We start from the raw sequence: 7,500 nt of genomic DNA, 5'->3' as shown, positions 1-7,500 counted from the left end.
TTGTCTCACTAACTTTGGAACTGTTGTTAAGATAAGCAATCCTGACAAGGTGTTGATAGTTCAACCAGTTCACCTACATGTTGAAGGAAAGACTCCTTGTCCAGTCTCCTCTCACAATGCTTAAGGATCTCGTAAGGCAGAGGCATCCAAAGTTTGTGGACCATGGAAGTCCTGGACATTTTTTTGAGTTCCAGACAATTATTACAAAGCCAGATCCAACACGGAAGACATAAAAGAGTCAAAGTAAAACCCACAGGTGGAATAATGCGGTCAAGCAAGATGCAGACGTGAATAGCATTCACCGGAGGGGGAAATCCCAAATGTCATGTTTTTTGTGGCTCGTTGGTCTAGGGGTATGATTCTCGCTTAGGGTGCGAGAGGTCCCGGGTTCAAATCCCGGACGAGCCCCGTTGGTAAGACCGTGCCTCCCGCTTCTTTATTAATTTTGCAAGTTCGAAACCTTTAGGAACTGTTGGAAAGCTATGACATATTAAAAGGGAAGTGAGAAACAAACTGCTGTAACTAGACCAGAAGTTATCAGTTGAGATATTTGGGAGGTGTGCCCAGTGTGTCCAGTCTGACAATGAAGTAGAAGTTGCTGCAACCTGATGTGGAAAGCAAATACAAGTGGACGGATGGATTGATCTAACAGTGGTTTCTGGGGAAAAAGGCGCACCGGGCCAAATTCTGCCACCTCCAAACGCTTTTCTTGTACATGCTGTGGCTCGTTGGTCTAGGGGTATGATTCTCGCTTTGGGTGCGAGAGGTCCCGGGTTCAAATCCCGGACGAGCCCCGTTGGTAAGACCGTGCCTCCCGCTTCTTTATTAATTTTGCAAGTTCGAAACCTTTAGGAACTGTTGGAAAGCTATGACATATTAAAAGGGAAGTGAGAAATAAACTGCTGTAACTAGACCAGAAGTTATCAGTTGAGATATTTGGGAGGTATGCCCAGTGTGTCCAATCTGGATGACAATGAAGTAGAAGTTGCTGCAACCTGATGTGGAAAGCAAAGACAAGTGGACGGATGGATTGATCTAACAGTGGTTTCTGGGGAAAAAGGCGCACCGGGCCAAATTCTCCCACCTCCAAACGCTTTTCTTGTGCATGCTGTGGCTCGTTGGTCTAGGGGTATGATTCTCGCTTTGGGTGCGAGAGGTCCCGGGTTCAAATCCCGGACGAGCCCTCAGGTCAGGAACGTAGCTCCTTCCATTCAGTTGTCTCACTAACTTTGGAACTGTTGTTAAGATAAGCAATCCTGACAAGGTGTTGATAGTTCAACCAGTTCACCTACATGTTGAAGGAAAGACTCCTTGTCCAGTCTCCTCTCACAATGCTTAAGGATCTCGTAAGGCAGAGGCATCCAAAGTTTGTGGACCATGGAAGTCCTGGACATTTTTTTGAGTTCCAGACAATTATTACAAAGCCAGATCCAACACGGAAGACATAAAAGAGTCAAAGTAAAACCCACAGGTGGAATAATGCGGTCAAGCAAGATGCAGACGTGAATAGCATTCACCGGAGGGGGAAATCCCAAATGTCATGTTTTTTGTGGCTCGTTGGTCTAGGGGTATGATTCTCGCTTAGGGTGCGAGAGGTCCCGGGTTCAAATCCCGGACGAGCCCCGTTGGTAAGACCGTGCCTCCCGCTTCTTTATTAATTTTGCAAGTTCGAAACCTTTAGGAACTGTTGGAAAGCTATGACATATTAAAAGGGAAGTGAGAAACAAACTGCTGTAACTAGACCAGAAGTTATCAGTTGAGATATTTGGGAGGTGTGCCCAGTGTGTCCAGTCTGACAATGAAGTAGAAGTTGCTGCAACCTGATGTGGAAAGCAAATACAAGTGGACGGATGGATTGATCTAACAGTGGTTTCTGGGGAAAAAGGCGCACCGGGCCAAATTCTGCCACCTCCAAACGCTTTTCTTGTGCATGCTGTGGCTCGTTGGTCTAGGGGTATGATTCTCGCTTTGGGTGCGAGAGGTCCCGGGTTCAAATCCCGGACGAGCCCTCAGGTCAGGAACGTAGCTCCTTCCATTCAGTTGTCTCACTAACTTTGGAACTGTTGTGAAGATAAGCAATCCTGACAAGGTGTTGATAGTTCAACCAGTTCACCTACATGTTGAAGGAAAGACTCCTTGTCCAGTCTCCTCTCACAATGCTTAAGGATCTCGTAAGGCAGAGGCATCCAAAGTTTGTGGACCATGGAAGTCCTGGACATTTTTTTGAGTTCCAGACAATTATTACAAAGCCAGATCCAACACGGAAGACATAAAAGAGTCAAAGTAAAACCCACAGGTGGAATAATGCGGTCAAGCTAGATGCAGACGTGAATAGCATTCACCGGAGGGGGAAATCCCAAATGTCATGTTTTTTGTGGCTCGTTGGTCTAGGGGTATGATTCTCGCTTAGGGTGCGAGAGGTCCCGGGTTCAAATCCCGGACGAGCCCCGTTGGTAAGACCGTGCCTCCCGCTTCTTTATTAATTTTGCAAGTTCGAAACCTTTAGGAACTGTTGGAAAGCTATGACATATTAAAAGGGAAGTGAGAAATAAACTGCTGTAACTAGACCAGAAGTTATCAGTTGAGATATTTGGGAGGTATGCCCAGTGTGTCCAGTCTGGATGACAATGAAGTAGAAGTTGCTGCAACCTGATGTGGAAAGCAAAGACAAGTGGACGGATGGATTGATCTAACAGTGGTTTCTGGGGAAAAAGGCGCACCGGGCCAAATTCTGCCACCTCCAAACGCTTTTCTTGTGCATGCTGTGGCTCGTTGGTCTAGGGGTATGATTCTCGCTTTGGGTGCGAGAGGTCCCGGGTTCAAATCCCGGACGAGCCCTCAGGTCAGGAACGTAGCTCCTTCCATTCAGTTGTCTCACTAACTTTGGAACTGTTGTGAAGATAAGCAATCCTGACAAGGTGTTGATAGTTCAACCAGTTCACCTACATGTTGAAGGAAAGACTCCTTGTCCAGTCTCCTCTCACAATGCTTAAGGATCTCGTAAGGCAGAGGCATCCAAAGTTTGTGGACCATGGAAGTCCTGGACATTTTTTTGAGTTCCAGACAATTATTACAAAGCCAGATCCAACACGGAAGACATAAAAGAGTCAAAGTAAAACCCACAGGTGGAATAATGCGGTCAAGCTAGATGCAGACGTGAATAGCATTCACCGGAGGGGGAAATCCCAAATGTCATGTTTTTTGTGGCTCGTTGGTCTAGGGGTATGATTCTCGCTTAGGGTGCGAGAGGTCCCGGGTTCAAATCCCGGACGAGCCCCGTTGGTAAGACCGTGCCTCCCGCTTCTTTATTAATTTTGCAAGTTCGAAACCTTTAGGAACTGTTGGAAAGCTATGACATATTAAAAGGGAAGTGAGAAATAAACTGCTGTAACTAGACCAGAAGTTATCAGTTGAGATATTTGGGAGGTATGCCCAGTGTGTCCAGTCTGGATGACAATGAAGTAGAAGTTGCTGCAACCTGATGTGGAAAGCAAATACAAGTGGACGGATGGATTGATCTAACAGTGGTTTCTGGGGAAAAAGGCGCACCGGGCCAAATTCTGCCACCTCCAAACGCTTTTCTTGTGCATGCTGTGGCTCGTTGGTCTAGGGGTATGATTCTCGCTTTGGGTGCGAGAGGTCCCGGGTTCAAATCCCGGACGAGCCCTCAGGTCAGGAACGTAGCTCTTTCCATTCAGTTGTCTCACTAACTTTGGAACTGTTGTGAAGATAAGCAATCCTGACAAGGTGTTGATAGTTCAACCAGTTCACCTACATGTTGAAGGAAAGACTCCTTGTCCAGTCTCCTCTCACAATGCTTAAGGATCTCGTAAGGCAGAGGCATCCAAAGTTTGTGGACCATGGAAGTCCTGGACATTTTTTTGAGTTCCAGACAATTATTACAAAGCCAGATCCAACACGGAAGACATAAAAGAGTCAAAGTAAAACCCACAGGTGGAATAATGCGGTCAAGCTAGATGCAGACGTGAATAGCATTCACCGGAGGGGGAAATCCCAAATGTCATGTTTTTTGTGGCTCGTTGGTCTAGGGGTATGATTCTCGCTTAGGGTGCGAGAGGTCCCGGGTTCAAATCCCGGACGAGCCCCGTTGGTAAGACCGTGCCTCCCGCTTCTTTATTAATTTTGCAAGTTCGAAACCTTTAGGAACTGTTGGAAAGCTATGACATATTAAAAGGGAAGTGAGAAATAAACTGCTGTAACTAGACCAGAAGTTATCAGTTGAGATATTTGGGAGGTATGCCCAGTGTGTCCAGTCTGGATGACAATGAAGTAGAAGTTGCTGCAACCTGATGTGGAAAGCAAAGACAAGTGGACGGATGGATTGATCTAACAGTGGTTTCTGGGGAAAAAGGCGCACCGGGCCAAATTCTGCCACCTCCAAACGCTTTTCTTGTGCATGCTATGGCTCGTTGGTCTAGGGGTATGATTCTCGCTTTGGGTGCGAGAGGTCCCGGGTTCAAATCCCGGACGAGCCCTCAGGTCAGGAACGTAGCTCCTTCCATTCAGTTGTCTCACTAACTTTGGAACTGTTGTGAAGCTAAGCAATCCTGACAAGGTGTTGATAGTTCAACCAGTTCACCTACATGTTGAAGGAAAGACTCCTTGTCCAGTCTCCTCTCACAATGCTTAAGGATCTCGTAAGGCATCCAAAGTTTGTGGACCATGGAAGTCCTGGACATTTTTTTGAGTTCCAGACAATTATTACAAAGCCAGATCCAACACGGAAGACATAAAAGAGTCAAAGTAAAACCCACAGGTGGAATAATGCGGTCAAGCTAGATGCAGACGTGAATAGCATTCACCGGAGGGGGAAATCCCAAATGTCATGTTTTTTGTAGCTCGTTGGTCTAGGGGTATGATTCTCGCTTAGGGTGCGAGAGGTCCCGGGTTCAAATCCCGGACGAGCCCCGTTGGTAAGACCGTGCCTCCCGCTTCTTTATTAATTTTGCAAGTTCGAAACCTTTAGGAACTGTTGGAAAGCTATGACATATTAAAAGGGAAGTGAGAAACAAACTGCTGTAACTAGACCAGAAGTTATCAGTTGAGATATTTGGGAGGTATGCCCAGTGTGTCCAGTCTGGATGACAATGAAGTAGAAGTTGCTGCAACCTGATGTGGAAAGCAAAGACAAGTGGACGGATGGATTGATCTAACAGTGGTTTCTGGGGAAAAAGGCGCACCAGGCCAAATTCTCGCACCTCCAAACGCTTTTCTTGTGCATGCTGTGGCTCGTTGGTCTAGGGGTATGATTCTCGCTTTGGGTGCGAGAGGTCCCGGGTTCAAATCCCGGACGAGCCCTCAGGTCAGGAACGTAGCTCCTTCCATTCAGTTGTCTCACTAACTTCGGAACTGTTGTGAAGCTAAGCAATCCTGACAAGGTGTTGATAGTTCAACCAGTTCACCTACATGTTGAAGGAAAGACTCCTTGTCCAGTCTCCTCTCACAATGCTTAAGGATCTCGTAAGGCATCCAAAGTTTGTGGACCATGGAAGTCCTGGACATTTTTTTGAGTTCCAGACAATTATTACAAAGCCAGATCCAACACGGAAGACATAAAAGAGTCAAAGTAAAACCCACAGGTGGAATAATGCGGTCAAGCTAGATGCAGACGTGAATAGCATTCACCGGAGGGGGAAATCCCAAATGTCATGTTTTCTGTGGCTCGTTGGTCTAGGGGTATGATTCTCGCTTAGGGTGCGAGAGGTCCCGGGTTCAAATCCCGGACGAGCCCCGTTGGTAAGACCGTGCCTCCCGCTTCTTTATTAATTTTGCAAGTTCGAAACCTTTAGGAACTGTTGGAAAGCTATGACATATTAAAAGGGAAGTGAGAAACAAACTGCTGTAACTAGACCAGAAGTTATCAGTTGAGATATTTGGGAGGTATGCCCAGTGTGTCCAGTCTGGATGACAATGAAGTAGAAGTTGCTGCAACCTGATGTGGAAAGCAAAGACAAGTGGACGGATGGATTGATCTAACAGTGGTTTCTGGGGAAAAAGGCGCACCAGGCCAAATTCTCGCACCTCCAAACGCTTTTCTTGTGTATGCTGTGGCTCGTTGGTCTAGGGGTATGATTCTCGCTTTGGGTGCGAGAGGTCCCGGGTTCAAATCCCGGACGAGCCCTCAGGTCAGGAACGTAGCTCCTTCCATTTAGTTGTCTCACTAACTTTGGAACTGTTGTGAAGCTAAGCAATCCTGACAAGGTGTTGATAGTTCAACCAGTTCACCTACATGTTGAAGGAAAGACTCCTTGTCCAGTCTCCTCTCACAATGCTTAAGGATCTCGTAAGGCAGAGGCATCCAAAGTTTGTGGACCATGGAAGTCCTGGACATTTTTTTGAGTTCCAGACAATTATTACAAAGCCAGATCCAACACGGAAGACATAAAAGAGTCAAAGTAAAACCCACAGGTGGAATAATGCGGTCAAGCTAGATGCAGACGTGAATAGCATTCACCGGAGGGGGAAATCCCAAATGTCATGTTTTTTGTGGCTCGTTGGTCTAGGGGTATGATTCTCGCTTAGGGTGCGAGAGGTCCCGGGTTCAAATCCCGGACGAGCCCCGTTGGTAAGACCGTGCCTCCCGCTTCTTTATTAATTTTGCAAGTTCGAAACCTTTAGGAACTGTTGGAAAGCTATGACATATTAAAAGGGAAGTGAGAAACAAACTGCTGTAACTAGACCAGAAGTTATCAGTTGAGATATTTGGGAGGTATGCCCAGTGTGTCCAGTCTGGATGACAATGAAGTAGAAGTTGCTGCAACCTGATGTGGAAAGCAAAGACAAGTGGACGGATGGATTGATCTAACAGTGGTTTCTGGGGAAAAAGGCGCACCAGGCCAAATTCTCGCACCTCCAAACGCTTTTCTTGTGCATGCTGTGGCTCGTTGGTCTAGGGGTATGATTCTCGCTTTGGGTGCGAGAGGTCCCGGGTTCAAATCCCGGACGAGCCCTCAGGTCAGGAACGTAGCTCCTTCCATTCAGTTGTCTCACTAACTTTGGAACTGTTGTGAAGCTAAGCAATCCTGACAAGGTGTTGATAGTTCAACCAGTTCACCTACATGTTGAAGGAAAGACTCCTTGTCCAGTCTTCTCTCACAATGCTTAAGGATCTCGTAAGGCAGAGGCATCGGAAGTTTGTGGACCATGGAAATTATCGACATTTTTTTGAGTTCCAGACAATTATTACAAAGCCAGATCCAACACGGAAGACATAAAAGAGTCAAAGTAAAACCCACAGGTGGAATAATGCGGTCAAGCTAGATGCAGACGTGAATAGCATTCACCGGAGGGGGAAAATCCCAAATGTCATGTTTTTTGTGGCTCGTTGGTCTAGGGGTATGATTCTCGCTTAGGGTGCGAGAGGTCCCGGGTTCAAATCCCGGACGAGCCCCGTTGGTAAGACCGTGCCTCCCGCTTCTTTATTAATTTTGCAACTTCGAAACCTTTAGGAACTGTTGGAAAGCTATGACATATTAAAAG

At 46.6% G+C, this 7,500-nt stretch overlaps 17 non-coding genes across 17 annotated transcripts; all 17 read left to right on the top strand.

Annotated features, from left to right (window-relative positions):
• Positions 1-336: 336 nt before the first annotated feature.
• trnap-agg (transfer RNA proline (anticodon AGG)) lies at positions 337-408 on the top strand. The gene has a single exon. It is a non-coding gene; the product is annotated as a tRNA-Pro (tRNA).
• Positions 409-722: 314 nt separating this feature from the next.
• On the top strand, positions 723-794 carry trnap-ugg (transfer RNA proline (anticodon UGG)). The gene has a single exon. It is a non-coding gene; the product is annotated as a tRNA-Pro (tRNA).
• Positions 795-1,112: 318 nt separating this feature from the next.
• On the top strand, positions 1,113-1,184 carry trnap-ugg (transfer RNA proline (anticodon UGG)). Its single transcript has one exon. It is a non-coding gene; the product is annotated as a tRNA-Pro (tRNA).
• Positions 1,185-1,551: 367 nt separating this feature from the next.
• trnap-agg (transfer RNA proline (anticodon AGG)) lies at positions 1,552-1,623 on the top strand. Its single transcript has one exon. It is a non-coding gene; the product is annotated as a tRNA-Pro (tRNA).
• Positions 1,624-1,937: 314 nt separating this feature from the next.
• Positions 1,938-2,009, top strand: trnap-ugg (transfer RNA proline (anticodon UGG)). The gene has a single exon. It is a non-coding gene; the product is annotated as a tRNA-Pro (tRNA).
• A 367-nt stretch (positions 2,010-2,376) lies between these two features.
• On the top strand, positions 2,377-2,448 carry trnap-agg (transfer RNA proline (anticodon AGG)). The gene has a single exon. It is a non-coding gene; the product is annotated as a tRNA-Pro (tRNA).
• A 318-nt stretch (positions 2,449-2,766) lies between these two features.
• On the top strand, positions 2,767-2,838 carry trnap-ugg (transfer RNA proline (anticodon UGG)). Its single transcript has one exon. It is a non-coding gene; the product is annotated as a tRNA-Pro (tRNA).
• Positions 2,839-3,205: 367 nt separating this feature from the next.
• Positions 3,206-3,277, top strand: trnap-agg (transfer RNA proline (anticodon AGG)). The gene has a single exon. It is a non-coding gene; the product is annotated as a tRNA-Pro (tRNA).
• Positions 3,278-3,595: 318 nt separating this feature from the next.
• On the top strand, positions 3,596-3,667 carry trnap-ugg (transfer RNA proline (anticodon UGG)). Its single transcript has one exon. It is a non-coding gene; the product is annotated as a tRNA-Pro (tRNA).
• Positions 3,668-4,034: 367 nt separating this feature from the next.
• On the top strand, positions 4,035-4,106 carry trnap-agg (transfer RNA proline (anticodon AGG)). Its single transcript has one exon. It is a non-coding gene; the product is annotated as a tRNA-Pro (tRNA).
• Positions 4,107-4,424: 318 nt separating this feature from the next.
• On the top strand, positions 4,425-4,496 carry trnap-ugg (transfer RNA proline (anticodon UGG)). The gene has a single exon. It is a non-coding gene; the product is annotated as a tRNA-Pro (tRNA).
• A 751-nt stretch (positions 4,497-5,247) lies between these two features.
• trnap-ugg (transfer RNA proline (anticodon UGG)) lies at positions 5,248-5,319 on the top strand. Its single transcript has one exon. It is a non-coding gene; the product is annotated as a tRNA-Pro (tRNA).
• Positions 5,320-5,680: 361 nt separating this feature from the next.
• On the top strand, positions 5,681-5,752 carry trnap-agg (transfer RNA proline (anticodon AGG)). The gene has a single exon. It is a non-coding gene; the product is annotated as a tRNA-Pro (tRNA).
• Positions 5,753-6,070: 318 nt separating this feature from the next.
• Positions 6,071-6,142, top strand: trnap-ugg (transfer RNA proline (anticodon UGG)). Its single transcript has one exon. It is a non-coding gene; the product is annotated as a tRNA-Pro (tRNA).
• A 367-nt stretch (positions 6,143-6,509) lies between these two features.
• trnap-agg (transfer RNA proline (anticodon AGG)) lies at positions 6,510-6,581 on the top strand. The gene has a single exon. It is a non-coding gene; the product is annotated as a tRNA-Pro (tRNA).
• A 318-nt stretch (positions 6,582-6,899) lies between these two features.
• trnap-ugg (transfer RNA proline (anticodon UGG)) lies at positions 6,900-6,971 on the top strand. The gene has a single exon. It is a non-coding gene; the product is annotated as a tRNA-Pro (tRNA).
• A 368-nt stretch (positions 6,972-7,339) lies between these two features.
• Positions 7,340-7,411, top strand: trnap-agg (transfer RNA proline (anticodon AGG)). The gene has a single exon. It is a non-coding gene; the product is annotated as a tRNA-Pro (tRNA).
• The last annotated feature ends 89 nt before the right edge of the window (positions 7,412-7,500 follow it).

This window comes from Scomber scombrus, chromosome 9 (genome assembly GCF_963691925.1).
Source record: "Scomber scombrus chromosome 9, fScoSco1.1, whole genome shotgun sequence".
Taxonomy (NCBI): Eukaryota; Metazoa; Chordata; class Actinopteri; order Scombriformes; family Scombridae; genus Scomber; species Scomber scombrus.
Note: the sequence above shows the minus strand (reverse complement) of the source record. Positions and strands in the feature narration are given on the sequence as shown.